We start from the raw sequence: 17,425 nt of genomic DNA on the forward strand, positions 1-17,425 counted from the left end.
TGTCTTTATTTATAAGTTCCATGATGATATGTTCCATGGCCTTGCAGACCAGGCTCATCAGGCTAATGGGGCGCTAGTTCCCGGGGTCCATGGTGGCTCCCCCCTTGTGTAGTGGGATAACCATTGCTGTGCACCATTCAGCAGGCACAAAGCCTGAGGTGAGGCTATGATTGAACATGGTACTTAGGTGTGGTGCCAGTTCATTCTGTAGTTCATGTAAAATGCAGCCTGGGATGTTGTCTGGTCCGACGGATGCTGTGTCCTGGCTTTGGAGAGTGTGTTTTTTACCTGTGCAGCCATTATTACAGGAACTTTGCATTCTTCCGGTATATAGATGGGCTCTTTAATGGGTGAGAGGGGAGTAAAGTTAACACTGAACCTATCTGCCAGGATGTTGGCAATATCAGTTGGGTCTGTATATTTAGTGCCATTGTGCTGTAACTCAAAGCAGATCTGAGTGTTGCATTGAGATTCTTGACATAGCTATAGAATGCTTTCTGGTTGTCTTTAGAATCAGTGGCAATTTTGTTTTCAGACTGAGTCTTGGTTCTATTTGGGATAGCCCGATCCATGCACTCTTGTAAGTGCATATAAAGTGCAATTGTGTAGGATTCAGTAGATGGACAATACAGTCCATCTGCATGGGTGTCATGAAGTTCACCACTTCTGTCTTAAGAAGCCTGAAGTTGGCTTTGGAGAAATTTTTAACATGGTTTCCTTAATGGGGGGTGGGGGCAGAATGTGGATATGTAGGGTAATTAGCTTATGGTCAGATCGGACCAATGAGGCATTGACTTCAGCTGTGGAACACCGGTCACTCAGGACAAACCAAACCCCGTAACCAACACAAATAACCACAAAGTGTGCTAAATGCTACTCATTGCCACAAGTCTCAGCCTCCAAATGCACACACTCGAGGCACTTCTCAGTATGGATAACATTGATATCTGTGCAGTAACAGAAACCTAGTTCAAGGCACCAGAGAGCACACCAGCACTACTAGGATACTACTCATTCCATACCTTCCAGCATCAGAACCTGGATCATAGCACATAGGGTGGGGATGTATCCATATTCATCAAGGATACCTACACCTCACTCTACATCCTCTCTACAGCATATGTACCCATAGAATGTTACACAGCAACGTTCTTCCCACTCCACAGGGGTGGGGCCACAAAAGACCCTTGGCATTCCCGCTCTATGATCCTGACGAGCCTGATCTGCAAGGCAATGGAGCCAATCATAATGGAAGTCAACAATAAAGACATTGGGAACCTTCTCACAGTTGAGCACACCCAGTTTGGCTTCGTCAAATGCAGATCACGCCTCCTGAACTGGGTGGATTTCTTTGAGACAGTTACCCAGGCTACAGATGATTGAAAGGAGCTCCACACAACCTACATATACCTCGCTAAGGCCTTTGACACTATTCTCCAGTCAGGTATCATAGATGAACTCACCAACCTGGGCATAAATCCATACATCACAAGATGGATTGCAAACTGGCTCACAGATAGATCCCACAAATTAAGAGTTGCTGGCTACATGTCAGACTCTAAACCAGTAACAACTGGTGTCCCCCAGGGTTCAGTCCTGGGGCCCCTACTGTTTGGTGTAGATTTCTTAAAAGTACATGCCAACACAAGAGTTTTGTGGTTGACTAAGTTTGCTGGGAACTGTAAAGTGTTTGCTATAATAGATTCCCCAGATGACACAAATATTGTCCAGAAGGGACTCTATGAGACAGATGTGTGGTATCAGAATCATGGCCTCAAGCTCAATGTGAAAGAATGCATAGTAATCCATTTGGGGAAAACAAAGTACCCACAAACTACCACATAGGTGTTACCCCCTAAAAACTGACAAGGTATTAAGGGATCTGGGGACACAAGTAGATAGTCATCTTTCCTTTGACAACCATGTTGCCAAAGTGATTATGAAATCCTATGTGGCCCACCTAATCAACAAAGGGTTTGCATCAGGATCAAAAGAGGTAGTGGTGGCCCTCTACTGTTAAGCCATCAGACCCAACATTGAGTACAATGCACCATTTTGGATGTACTCGACTAAGCATATCCAGCAGCTGGAGCGATCACAAAGGTACCTGACCAAGAGGATTACTGGCCTCAAACAGTTGTGTTATGGAACACAACTTGTAAAACTAAATCTGTTCTCCATTGCATACTGCCTACTCAGAGGCACACCCTGCCTAACATACAGAGCCATGTCCAACACATAACTGTTGAACATGCTCTATCTAAAGATAACAAAATTGAGTCGCACTACACACTCCAGGGATATGAACCTCATCACAACAATGAATACAACATGCTGGTGGGATAGAGTACCATCCCAGACACTTGCCTTACTGTGGAACAGAGTCCCAATGTACATCAGACAGAGCCCCTCACTGACACTCTTCAATAGGAACCTTGATGAGTGGATGGGAAACAGACAATTCATGCCAGGCATCACATCAGCAGCCTCACTAGAAAGGGGCTTAGGGTACTAACTATTAGAACTAGGTCTTATGAGACTAACCAGTGGGGTGGTGAAAGCTGCACAACTTGCCTAGGCTAATATATGCCTTCGTGAAGATAGTCTATTACATACCTATGAACCTTTGTGACAGGTACATGTCTACAGAGAGTAGATGTGTACTTCATTGTACAGTCATGTTGTACAGCAGGCACATGCACCACATACACTGTAATGCTTACAGATACTGGTGGCTATTATGTGCAGTGGATGAGATGTGCACCTCATGTATTTTGTGCCATTGGGATGTGTGCTGGGTAGGACAGTTCTGGATGGCTCCCTGTTATGGTCACCTTCTTACACACATCTCTGCCCATCCATCTTTGGCTTATTATACTGTGTTCCCCCTACATATATATAGGTACATAGGTAGGTAATAGGCTATCTCCCTGAAGGCATATATTAGTATGGCAGAGTGTGCAGCTATCACCACACATGGGGTTAGTTCCCTATGTCTCTCTGTAGTAGAGCTGATGAAGTGATCCATGGTGTGACAGTTCAGTTTCACATACACTCATCAAGGCTCCTCTGGAAGAGTGTCATTGAGGGACTCAGTTTAATGTAGGTTGGTAGCCTGTTCTAAAGCAATGGAAGTCTGTAAGTTAGTAATGTATCCCTCCAACATGTTCTTTTTATTGTTGTGATGATTATATCCCTAGAGCATGTGGCACAGTGAGCTTGGGTTTACTTCAGATAGAGCATGTACAGCAGTTCTGCATTGGACATGGACCTGTCTGTTGGGCAGAGATCGCCTGAGTAGACAGTATGCAACAGAGTACAGATTTAGTTACTTCAGTCTTGTTGCATGGGGCAACTGTTTGAGACCAGTAATCCTCTTGTTGAAGTACTTCAATGGTCTTTCCAGCTGCTGAAGGTGCCTAGTCAGATTCATCGTAAGTGTGTTGTGGAACTCTCTGATGGGTCTGATGACTGATGAGTAGAGCGAACCTCCTTTGACCTACATGCAAAGTCTTTGTCAATTTGCAGGAACACATAGCATGATTTTCTAACCACTTTGTGAATGTGTTTCTGAAAGTAGAGATGACTATCCACATGTGTCCATAGATCCCTTACTATTACCGTCATATTTAGGGTGTTGGCACCTATGTGGTATTTGTACAACTGTAGCTCGAGGCCATAATTGTGATACCACATCTGTCTAACTGAGACCCTTTTTAAGGATGTCTCTGTTGTCCCAAACATCAATTATGACAACCTTTTTGCAGTCATCCACAAACTTTGCTAACCATAGCCCTCATGTGTTTGACTGCATTTCTGAAAAGTATACACCAGACAGGAGCGGTCCCAGGACTGAGCCATGGGGGACAGTAGTTGTTACCAGCTTACAGTCTAACATGGAGACCACAATTCTTACCTTGTGGGATCTATCTGTACCCCAGTTGGCAATCCATCAGATGACATACGTGTTTATGCACAGGTTGTTGATTTTGTGGATACGACATGTGTGTGGGATGTTGGAAAAGGGCTTTTCAAGGTCTATGTAGGCCATGTGGAGCTCATTTCATTGATGTATGTCCTGGGTAACTGCCTTGAAAACTGTCTAGCAGGTTTAAGGACCATGATCTGCCCCTGACCAAACCAAAATGGGTAGGGTTGGGTGTTTGTAGGCTCCCAATAGCTCTGTTTATGAGTTCCATAATGATGAACTCCATGGCCTTGCAGATCAGGCTTATTAGGCTTATAAGACAATAGTTCCCATGGTGTGTTGTGCACTAACACTTGTGGAGTGTGCCAAACATTGATGTAACCCATTCAACAGTTTCATATCCTGTACAGAGGGTGAGTCTCAACAGACTGCTCAGGTGCAGGGTCTGTTTGTTTTGGAGTTCACATATGACACAGCCAGGGACACCAAGTCATCCCACAGACACCATGTTTTTAGGTTTGGATAGAGCTGTTTAACCATTGTATATGTGATTTCTGGCTTTTCACAATCTCCAGGTATGGTAATGGGCCCTTTTGACAGTGAGAGGGGGGTTAATATGTATGAACCTGTCTGACAAGATGTTGGCAATGTCAGTCATGTACATGTATTCATTTACACTTTGCACTGACTCAGAACATATATGAGTTTACATTGATATTTATGACATAGCTAAAGAAAGCTTCATGGTTTTCTATGGACTCTTTGGCAATATTTTTGCCAGAACATGGCTTTGATAATGTTAGGAGTGCTCATTGTTTCTTGATGATACTGATCAGAGATTTATTGATCTTCTTTGGATTTTCACTTTCTTTGAACAACTTAAGTACTTGTATTACATAGTTTGATTATGACAAGGGTCCAATATATTATATGGGTCTGTTTTCATATCACTGTGTGCTCAAGGCAGGATTGGTGAATAGTGACATGTGTCTGGAGTAAGAATTTCAACTGCCAGATATGTCTGGCCCACTGCTGTACTCAGACATGGCCTAAGTGTGTAAGCATACCCAGTATGACCTTTCAATATGTTGTTGACTGACATTTGCTGAATTTGTTTAAGTGTGTGAGCATGCCCACTATGGGCATATATATACTATATATGTATGTGAAACTTCAAGTTGGCTTTTACTTCAGGGCTCACCTTTGTGTTGTACATTGACAGGAAGCACGCTGTGCCTGCAGAACTTCCATGAGTCAATTTGCATAGACTTATCAACATTTCTACATACAGGGGGCAGCTATTATTTGCACATTTCTACCCAGGGGCACACCTGATTGTTACTGTGGGTGTACATAGGATGAGGGGTACACCTGACACTTATACATATTTGCTAGGCCTTCACTGCTATGTCAGGTACTCCATTTCAGTCTGTACTGTTGCCTATCATACTGGCTTGAGGCATACCACTATACTACAGACCTTAGCTTCCAATTACAAACATATTAGTTTGTGACTTCATAGCCTACCCAAGCCACATCACACTGCCTGGCCTGCTGTTAGCTGTCTGCATAGGGCTTGGGGGAGGTTGCTCATATGCCTCTTCAGAGGGCATGATATAGCATTTGTTTCTGTTTGCATTTGTCTACAATTGTCCTGCTGGCTGTGACTGTTAGATATGTGACCTCCCCAAATGGTATGTGTGAGTGACTTAAGTTGTGTCTGTGCCAGTGAAATGCTGTCATGGCTTAGTGGTTCAGTATTGTGACTATAATGCACAGTATCCTGAGTTTGAGCCCTGTCACTGCTTTTTATTTTCCTGCTGGGCAGACCTGACTGGTTAAGGAACAGTAAAGCAGGTGTGAGCGTGTTTACCCGACTTTGCTCGACTTTGCCCAACGTTGCCCAACTTTGCCCGATGTTACGTTGGTTAGCGCAGTGTGCAGCTATGTCCAGTTGTATTTAAATATTCTCAATACTGGTAAAATTTGCTTAGCAGTGCTTTATATTGCTTAAAATAGGGCACTCATGCCTCAGGTGGTGCAGCAGGGCTGCCTATGTCGGATGCACATAGTACACTCCCTATACATGTTTGAAAACATGTAGTGTCAAGTTAGGCATCCCTTTTACTGTATGTGCAAGTCAGAGACAGGTGTCATTTCCAGGGTTCCTACTGAGTGAGTGTATGTGCTATGCATTGCCTCTTTGCCAAGGCCAGGGCATACTGGGCATGCCTCCTTCAGCCTACTGGGGCAGGCTCAGGTTGTTCCTCTTCTGAGTCACGCTGTGCCTGTGCAGGCCTTGGCAATGGTGGGGGGCTGTTTTTCACTGCCCCATGCTGTTCCTGCTGCAGTTGTTTCCACAGGATCATATTGTGTAGCATGGCACACACCATAACAATTTGAGTACATGTAGTTGGTGAGTACTGCAAGGCTCCACCAGATGTGTCCAAGCACCGGAACCATGACTTGAGCATCCCAAACACATGCTCAATTATGTTTCTTGTTTGTGCATGTGCCTTATTATGGAGTTCTTGTTCAGGTGTTTGTGCATTTCTGATGGGTGTCATCAGCCACTGCTCCAGTGCATATGTAGCATCACCCACTAGGTGACCATCAGGGATGTCCCCTTTGGCAAATCTCTGGTACAGCTGCATCAGATGCCAGATGTGAGAATCATGATAGCTTCCAGGGCAGCCAGCACAGACATTCATTATTATGCCCCGAGCATCGCACACGACCTGGCAGTTGATGGAGGGGAAGCCCTTGTGGTTGATGTAGACCCTACCCCGCTCACCGGGTGGTGCTTTGATGCATATGTGCGTGCAGTCTATTGCACCTACTACCTCAAGGTATTCTGCTATTTGGTGGAAAAGATGCATATTGCTGGCCAATGCCTCACAGGAATTGGGGAAATATAAGGGGTCACCGACATTTGCTGACATGGCATCCAGGAAATGGTGGAGTACCCTGGATGTTGATGGCTGTGAAATCCCCATCATATCACCAGTTGGTCTTTGGAAGGTACCTGTGGCTAGTATTCTTAAGGCCAACACATACCTTGGTATCTACTGGGATGGGTTCCCCTCTGTTGGTTCTGTGTGTGAAGCATGGCCAGCACAGGTCAACAATTTGCTGTTGGAGGTCTCTGTCCACCCTATAGTGCTCCACTATCTCCAGCTCATGTAGCCCCTGGTAGGTTACCCTGGGTCTGTACACTCTTCTCCGTCTCCTCACTGTGGGTTGCTCAGCAGCATTCACAACATCAACACCCTCAACACCTTGCACATGTTGGTTTATGATAACAAGAGCAGCCCCTAACATTTTGTCTGACTTAAGCTTTTTAAGCTTTCCCTCTTTGTATACTGCAGTGTTGCAGAGTTCTTGAGAAAAAACATGGGGGAATGGTTTTTGCAGAGTTTAAAGTGCTGGGCTGGGCTAGTCTGCTGCCTGTGTAATTGGCTGATTCTGATATATTTCACCTAGCAGCTCTGCTAGTTCTCCTTGGTTAACTTCCTACTACTTCTTTTCCTTCCTTTTGCCTTTCTGTTTCTGCCTGGAGTGAAGCGATGCACAAACGAGTGCAAATGCACACACATGCGCGCATACGCTGTGTGCATGTTTGCAAGGAGTTTCCTATATTTTGGTTTAAGGTTTTCAAATAGGACAACTGTAGGTACGCCTCTTGCAATCCTGAGCAACTCAAAGCAAACATAAGCCACTGTGCTCCAATTAGCTTACTCTAGCTTAGTCTGACATACACCCCCTCATGATGTCACCTATATTCTACTCTACTACTCACCTACTCCTACTCTTATACTCTTGGTTATCCTCATTTGCATAGGATTGCCTACTAATGCATGGTTACATCTCTCACACTGAACTCCCCCCCTTAGCAACCACTACTCAGTGGCCATGTTGTCTTCAGCCTGCCATTCACCTGCATGGCAGAATAAGCTTTTTGGTGAAAATGCCTATGGTTGGCTTTTTTTAAATAATTTTCTTGTTTTTATAAGCACCGCACGTTTGCGTGGTGCTGCACTATGCTTAAACATCGGAGATCGGGGAAAAAAAAGTTACATTTTTATATTTTTAAACATTTTAAAATGCCATTGGCCTTATATCTGGCCATTGGCATGCTTCCTCAACTGTATGCATCCTTTATTTGGAGCTGTCATAGCTCAGTTTAGCCATTTGCAGAACTGTACTCCATTACCAACGGAGTACATTTCTGCAGCTAACATTAATCTTCCACTGACAGGTTAGTGTTTCCTGGATCGCAAATTTACCTCATTTGCATGGCTTTCACCAGCAAATTAGGTAATTTGCATACCATGACGCTGTCCGTGTAAGAGTAGCTTTAGCAGCTCTCGTGCACGCCCCTGCCGGCTGTACCTGGATTGCATGGCAGACATATTGCCAGCGTGAGCTACTACACTCTTCTTGCACTCCGTGCAAGCTTTCATATATCTGGCCTAGAGTGTCCTTGCACACTAATCCTTCTTTTCTGCCTACGGTGGTTAATGAGTTATCACTTTATCAGTCTATCAGTCTGCTTATTTTTTTCTTTTCTCCACAAACTGACAGTGAGAGGGTTCTGCATACCTTGGATGTGCATATGCAACCTAAGGTTTATTTGGATAACACACAGAAAATCTGATCAGTTTTTTTTTTTTCATCCTAGATGTTAGGGACTTGCTGTTTCCAAGCACTCTATTTTCTTCTTGGATTTCTAAGGCTATTTCTTTTTGTTACACTTTTCATGGCAAGAACCTTCCTTCTTCAGTTAAGGCTCATTCTACTAGATCTGTGGCTTCTTCTGGTGCTTTTTTCAAGGGCTTAGATACTAATTCTATTCTTGAAGCAGCTACCTGAACGTCTGTGCTTACCTTTGCCAAACGCTACAAGTTGGATGGTATCTCTAGAGCTAGGGCTGGTTTTGTTAGTGCTGTTCCTCATGCCTTTTTAGGGGACTCTTCTGCTCCCTCCTCCTCCCTAGTTTTCCTCTTGAGCTTTGGCACTGTCCCATATGTTAAGAATACTGCAGTACTGAATGTAAGAACACAGTACAGGTGTGTAAAATCTTAGCAAAATGGTAGATGCCCTTGCCTTCACTGGTGCAGTATTCACTCCCTCCCTCATTCCTTCCCCCTAGTCTTTGTCTGCCTTGATGTACAGATTACCTCTTGGGTTCCTTGGACTGGTGTTACTGTTGAGGCAATCAGTTCTGACTATGGTAGGCCTGAACCTCACCTTTATGCCCTATGCTACAAAAGGAGCATTTGGGTGACATTTGGCATTCCTGTAAAGCAACAGGAGTCTTTGGTAGACTGTGCGGACGTTGGGCTTCCATGACAGGGAATCATATGTTAAGAATACTGCAGCACTGAAGGCAAGGACATCTACCATTATGGAAAGATTTTACACAATTGTACTATCACTTATCCTGTCTTATTTTTGTTAAATCAAACTTTCAAGAATAATCTGCTTAATGGAAATTTTTGTTAAATAACTTTAGTTTTCCTTATAGTTTTAATATGTTACTGTCCTGTTTCAAGTATGCTAAAGCCCTCTACTGTTCTTTTTCCATTATTATTTTCTATTACCATAAAATGTTTCTGGCTTGCATATTCCAGTACAACCGACACATACCATTTTCATAGTATCATCAGTGAAACAAATTTAAGTTTATGGCTTTTGACTGAAATTATAACCTACTGATGTGGTATTTTTTCTCCAGCCTCATGAAACCAAAATAAAGTATTTACTACATATAAAAGTGAACAGTTCACTTTCCTATCTTTATTCTCTGTGGGAGTTATCCTGATAACTTTGAAAATTATACTGTCGCACATCAAGCAGAAAAAAACTAATTCTTGTAAACAAACCTCTGATATTTTTTCAGGTGTGAGAAGTAGTGTTAATACTTGCTGTTTTTTTATTCCTTGTTTTATATACCTTATATGAATTGCTTACTTAGCAATACTTTATTTTGAAACATCTTTCATATTGTGAAGAATATATACACAGCTTCTTCTTTTCCAAGTTTGCTACTTACTAATAATTTTAAATGTTGTAAAGTTTTTAGGTAATATCGGTTAGTAGGTTTGGTAAACTGTGCCCATCAAGGATATTGATGTCCTGATCCTATGTAGTTATCCATTTCATTCTTGAATGAATAGAATGAAGGGTTGTACTTTATTGAGTGAAGCAGTTTATTCTGGGTCTATGTTATAACAGCAAACGATTAAAAGATCGAATGCTATTATATCGACCACATAAGAACGAAAACAAAAAAAAGAGCGAACAGCGAGAACAGCGAATTTTTTCCCAGGGAAAAAATTCACTGTTTCCAAAAAAAAAAAACACACTAAACACTACCCCACACACCCCCTACTTAAATATACCAACTCCAGGATCGCACTACAGTGCCAGAAATGGCAAAGTGATGGAAGCGGCCAAGCAACTTCTTTCTCAGGGGAAGAATTTGCTTAAAGTCCGCTTCTTCATTTTTCATTTTTAACATTGACAGTGTCTTCATTCTTCTGACAGGAACCCTTTATTCCATAGGTGTAGAAGTATTCGAGCTATGAACCTATATTTTATCAAGGTACTGGTAATATTAAGTTTTACTGAGTCAGAGTCTGCATTTGTGATCAAGTCACGGAGGTTATTCTAAGATAATGGTTTCAAATAATATGGATCCTTTTAAAGGACATTGTGGCAGGCATAGGCCATTTGTAAGAATATGATAATATACAGAGAACACCGAAATAGATTTATTGTATCCTTTGGCTATATCAAGCCATCATCCCCTTTAATTTTATTTGTGAGGAATGTTTTACCTTTTCCAGCTGTACAAAATGGTGTCTTACTAGTTTGTAGATGAAGGTATAGTATTCTATAAGAGGCGTGTTAAAAGTTGTATGTGAAGAACAGTTTTTTTATATTCAATTTAGTCTGTATTTTGCTCCAGCTGCTGGCATCCATCAGCACCATTCGAACAAATTGCCCTATTGGCTCCTCATTACCTGGCCAAAAGCTAGTTAGGAGACATAATTAATTATGCAGTTATTGGAGTGGTTCTGTTTTTCTTTGTTATGCTCTACCCCCTTGAATGCACTTAGCAAAGTACAGGAAGGTCATGCAGTAGGCAGACCACAGAGGCCATCCCCTCACTTATGCCAGGGGCATTTTCTCAAGCAGTTGTGCTCCTCCTCAGGAAGTGCAGATGGTAGTTTCCCCATCTTTCAAAAGAAAGTACACCAACTTTGTGTGCCTACAAATGTGCACAGCTCTTTCCGCTCCATGAAAGCGGCAAATGGGCTATATCGTTTCACTTTCTCCCTTGTCTGGCTCTTCCACTTACATGGATGCTTACTGAATCCTGATCACATGGGTCACAGTCAGAGCTCCATCCCTCTGTGCCATGGAGGCAGGCTTTTAATAAGACAGAGACAGTTAACTCTCTGGCATAAGTCTGGGATTCATGGATGATCTGGTATGCAATTCCATATATCTCGCATATAGAGAAAGCTATATGGGTATTGAATGACAAGTCACCATCTACAATGTCTATAAAGTATTTTACTATTCACTCAACATTTAGTTGTTGCCCACTAATAGTATATAAAGCTGCCTTGGGTTTGGCATGTGCCAACATGCAGTATGTTTTCACACTGAAGGTATGGTAGTTTCTACTGGCCTATTCATGTTTAATATTAAGTACCATTTAAAAGGCACTGATCTAACCAAGTTTAAAGCTAGTGCTTCCAAATTTGCAGCTATCTACATGTTTTGTGAGTGAGGCACTGGAATCAGTTTGTCTGTGTGAGGAAAGAATGTCAGAAAGGAATGGCACCAGGAAAGAGACTTGAGGAGCTCCACTCAAAGCAAGGGATGATAAGAATACAATTCCCCCTATTTTTGCCTCATGTGTATAGCCACTGGATGACACAAGTTATTATGTCTTCATTTAACTTTGAAAGCTATGTTTGGTTACACAAATTAGATTTCCTAGTATGTAGTCTGGTCCCATGGAACTGATGTTTCTGACCTTATTAAAAGCAGAAGTGACAAGTTTCTTGGTCTTTTTGGGATTCAATATAATTTTCAAATGGATGAAAACTGACCAGAATAATGATATGGTATCTAAAATACCACAAAGATTTCTTTTTCAAGGAGTCCCTTAATTACATGCAAAAGTACCACATAAGTTTAATAAAATAGTGACATATAGGTTACATTTTAAATTTTTTCTCTACTAAAATTACTTTATACATTTCTATAACTTTAATGTGTTTTGCTGTATGTTGTATTTCAGAAAAAAATAAATATATTTTAGCTAAAATGTTTGCATTTGTCATAGTATCACCGCTATCTTCTCTTCGTTATTGCATTATATCATATCAAGGTATTATTCAAAAAATTGTTTTATTATAATGATTTTTAAATGTACTTTTTTTTAGTATTCCATGTTAACATACCTCATCTAAGAAACATGGTTTGTATTATGTGTAGTTTTCCCTTAATGTCTGTTTTCAGTCTTTGCCATCATTATGTAAAGCATAGGTACATATGAAAATCAGCCATTTTCTCTGACAGTGGGGAAAAGGGGAATATCCTGATAAAACACATCACCAACTTGCACAATAAAACACATTGGGCCAGATTTACAAAAGCTTGCATGGAGTGCAAGAAGAGTGTAGGAGCTCACGCCGGCAATATGTCTGCCGTGCGATCCAGGTACAGCCGGCAGGGGCATGCAGAAGAGCTGCTAAAGCTACTCTTGCACAGACAGCATCATGGTATGCAAATTACCTCATTTGCTGGTGAAAGCCATGCAAATGAGGTAAATTTGCGATCCAGGAAACACTAACCTGTCCGTGGAAGAAATGTACTCTGTTGGTAATGGAGTACCGTTCTGCAAATAGCTAAATGGAGCTATGACAGCTCCAAATAAAGGATGCATACAGTTGAGGAAGCATGCCAATGGCCAAATATAAGGCCATTGGCATTTATAAATTTTTATTTTTATTTTATTTTACATTTGTTGACCGGGCTAGTCTAGCTGGAGAAATTTCCATTTTCAGTAGCGGCCCGGGGAGAAAAGCTCCACAGAGTGAGATACATACAGAAAAACTAACAAAACAAAATAGACTAATGATAATAAAAACAGTAATAATAATAATATTAGAGTTAGTAATAGGGTTTGCAATAAAAAACAAAAACTAGTAAACCCTTCAATGTAAAGTACTACTACAGGAGTTAATTCCTATGACACACAATACTATCTACATGACATTGTACAAATTGAGAAAGAGAAGGCAGAAAAGAAAAGCTTAATAGATTGTAAATAAAGGAAAGTATGTAAAAAAAGTAGAGTGAAAAGAGAGTAAGGGAAAAGTTAGGGATTAATGTAGAAAATAGCAAACAATACAGATAACAGGTAGAGAAGTAGTGGGAGAGAAGAGAAGACAAATAGTGAGAAGTGTATCAAGGAGTAAGAGATAGTTTTATATAGTTAGTTATAGTGAAAGGCTAATCAGGTTTACTACAAGAACAAAGCCAGTGATTTTGGAAATGCAGTTTAATACTTTGTTTGAAGAGAGGCAATGAAGTAATCTTTGTTATGTTAGAAGGTAACAAATTCCATTTGTCCCTACAGCATTGGTAAATAGAGAGTCACCAGCATAATTATTTGATTTTATAGAACTTATTAGAAGTTTACTGGAGGAGCGGAGAGAGTTGAGATTTTTATAGGGGATTATGAGTTGTGAGAGTATTGGGGTATTATTAGGTTGGTACCAGATTTTATGGGCAATGCAGAGTTGATGGATTATTAGATAGTTCTGAAACTCAGGCCAGCCTAAAAGTTTTAAGTTTAGGCAATGATGTGTTTTATATGGGTTACGGTAGCAAAGCGGGCAATGTTATTATAGCAGGTTGCCAGTTTGTGAAGGCTTGTTTTTGAGATTGGTAAAGATAGGAGAAGCATAAAGAAGAGTGGAGATAAGATGGGAGTGAGCGATCCTTGTTCTAGTCGAGGGTGTAAGAAAAGGTCTAATTCGATATAGGGATCCTATCTTTCTGTTAACTAGTTTTATGGAGTTGTTAATGTGTAGGTCAAATGAGAGATTATTGTCAATTGTAATACCTAACAATTTAGTTGATGTGTCAGGGGAGATGATAGTGGCACTGTTGGAAGAGATAGAAATGTAAGGGAGAGGTCCTGCATGTGGGGTAAAAGAAGAAGTTTGGTTTTCGCATTTAGTAAGAGGAAACGACTAGAGAACCATGTTTCTATGGTATTGAACACAGTTTGGGTGAGTGAGATAAGTTGTGGGGTAGAAGATGCTGAGCAGATAAGCGTTAGAGTTGTCAGCGTATTGAATGCAGGTTGCTTGAGGGATTATTGTCTGAAGATCATTAATGAAAAGGAGAAGAGATGTGGACCAAGGATAGAGCCTTGTGGAACACCAATGGTAACAGGCAAGAGAGAAGAGGTGTGGTTTTCCCAGAGAACTGCTTGTTTTCTATTTGTGAGGTAAGACTTAAACCATTTAATGGCTGGGATATCGAATGAGAGGGATTCAAGAGTATTAAGTAACAAGGGGTGGTTAACCATATCGAATGCTTTGGACAGGTCAATGAAGAGGGCAGAAGAGAGTAAGTTGTTGTTGTGGTTCTGATTAATAGTATCTACAAAAAGAAAGCAGGGCAGTGGTGGTACTGTGATGTGGTCTAAAGCCATGTTGACAGTTTGCTATTATGTTGTGATGAGAGAGATATTGTACAAGTTGAAGGTGGATACATTTTTCCATGATCTTAGCCAAAGGTGAGAGGAGAGCAATGGGCCTATAGTTAGCATAGTCAGTTGAGTGTCCACCTTTGTGTAGTGGGATAATATGAGACCTTCCAAATTTCAGGGATGATTCCTTCTTTGATTGTCCTATTTATGAGAATAGAGATAGGATAAGCAATAACCTTGGCAGCCTTTTGAAGAAAAAGAGATGGGAGCTTATCGGCAGAGGTTGTACATGGTTTTAGTTTGAGAAGAAGTTTGTGAATGTATGATGTAGGGATAGGTTGTAGTGAAAATTTAAAGGAGGAGTTAGTTTGGTTACTAGGTGGACAGAAGTTGTTGGCATTAAGTTGTTTAGCTAGAGTTTGAATAGTTTCTGTGAAGAAAGAGTTAAAGGTATCTGCAGTCTGTTGTGGTGTATCAGGGTCTGCATTTAGTGGGGAAGGTGTTTTGGAAGTTCCTGGGGAGAGGAGTTTATTGACTGAGGACCAGAATAGTTTTGAATTATTAAGATGAGTTTGTTGAAGTTTGATATAAAATTTCTTTTTGTCGGTTATCACTGCCTTTTTAGTTAGATTTCTAAGCTGTCGGAAGTTTAGAAGATCAGTGTTAGTTCTGTGGGATCTCCATCTAGCCCAGATTTTATTTCTAGTGAGAATGAGCTTTTTGGTTTCATTAGACAGCCAAGGGGCTGTATTAGATTTCATTCTAATAATACGTTCAGGAGCATGTTTGTCAAGAATGGATAAGAACGTTTTGTTAAAATGTAGTACTGCATTTTCAAGAGGAAGAGTTTTAAGGGTTCCAGTTACATGCCCTGAGTTCAGTTTGAAATAGGTCCAGATTAAAATGTTTGGAGGTACGTATTTTTCTAGTAATGTGGGGTTAAGCCAATCAGCTTTTTCTCTTGTAATAAAAGTTAGAGAGTGGTCACTGATATCGTCTGGCAAGGTTCCTAATTTGTAATTAATTTTTACTCTGTTTATAAGTATCCAGTCTAGAATGCTTTCTCTTTTGGTATGTTTATCGAGCCTAGTAGTTGAGGTGATGGTTTGGGTGAAACCATGTAGGTTGATATGAGATGAAGGGTTTTCTTCATTAATACTATTCAATCTATGTTCAGGTCACCTAGTATGATAGTTTCCTGAGGATAAGTGGCTGATATGTAACTAAGATAATCTTCAAGGGTTGGTATATTGTTACCAGGAGGCAGGTACATACAGATGATATTAAAGGATTTTTGGAGTTTAATTGGAGTTTGATGATGATGGCTTCTATCCTGCTATCTTGAGTTGGAGAGGCTGGAAGGGTAGTGATATTTAGATGATTTCTAAAGAGAATTGCAACACCACCACCTTTTTCTTTTGGGGCGGTCGAGCCTTACTATATTGTAACCTTGGGGAATAATCTCAGAGTCTTTAGTGCTAGGTTTTAGCCAGGTCTCTGAGAGGCAAAAGAATATCAAATGGGTGTGTGTGAAGGAGTGCATGAAGGTATGGTACTTTGTTGTTTAAACTTTGGGTATTCAGATGTCCTATTAACAAGCTATTATTGGTTTTAGGCATAGGCACCAGGGGAGGAGAGAAGGGCCAGGGTTAGGATGGATGTCACCATCTTGAAGGGTAGGATTGCTACATTTGATTTTAAGATAGTATCTTTGTAAGGTTAGTATTTTGGTTTTATTATCAGATGTTATGACATAGTTGAGATGTCTAGGCCTGTGGAATTTAGGTAGATGATAGTTGGGGATAGGAAGTAAAAGGATATGGAATAAGTGGACTGAGAAATGCAGAGGTGTGTTTGTGAGGATGGAGAGTTTGGGCATCAAGTGATTTCTCGTAACAGGACAGGAGATAGACTGAGAATAGAGTGGTAAACAGTAAGAATGAGAGTAAGATCTGGGTTGGCAGGTATGGAGCCATTGTAAGATGAGTGTGTGAGAAGAAAGAGAAGGATGTGGAAGATGTGGGGGCAAGATGTAGAAGGGGGTATACTAATGTTCAATAGATAAGAAAATATAAAAGGAGTAGGCGAAGAGGGGGATAGTAGTAATGCAGTGAAGGGATAAAGGTTTAAAGTGAGATGATTAAGTAACAAGATGTAGGGAGGAGGAGAATAGGTAGAGCACAGTGGGAGTGTGTAGTGTTAAAGGGTGTGTGCATGGGTGGGAGGAAGTTTGAGCGGGAAGGAGAAGGATTGGAAGGATGGGATAGGGGTGTGGCAAGAGAGGTATAAGGGTAGGACCCCTGGGGTGGGTGGGAATTGGGGGTAGGGAGGGGAGCGGAGAGATACCGTAGGGCGAACGGAGCGGGTAGAAACAACAGAGGTGGAGAGAGGAGACAATCAGAAATGCAGGTAGGTATGGCAGGAGCAGAAAGTGTATGGGAAAGGAAACCCAAGTAGAGCAGTGGAATAGGAGATGGTATGCAGGTGTAGGTCAGAAAGATGCAGAAGGAGAAAAGTGAAGCTGAGAAAGACAGGCAAGATACTGGAGCAGTACTAGCACTATTGGCAAGGAGATAGGCAGACTGTAAGGTAGAATATACAGGCTGAGGGAGATAGGAGAACCAGCATAAACTTTAAATGCTAATCTGGGGCATAGGAAGTAGCGAGGAAATAAGAGAGTGAGGAGAGCGCCACCTAGTGACCAGGGCAGGTAAATGAGGGAGAGAAGGGAAAAGCAGAAAAGGGACAGG

This window comes from Protopterus annectens, chromosome 10.part0 (genome assembly GCF_019279795.1).
Source record: "Protopterus annectens isolate FY-2018-M chromosome 10.part0, PAN1.0, whole genome shotgun sequence".
Lineage (NCBI taxonomy): Eukaryota > Metazoa > Chordata > Ceratodontiformes > Protopteridae > Protopterus > Protopterus annectens.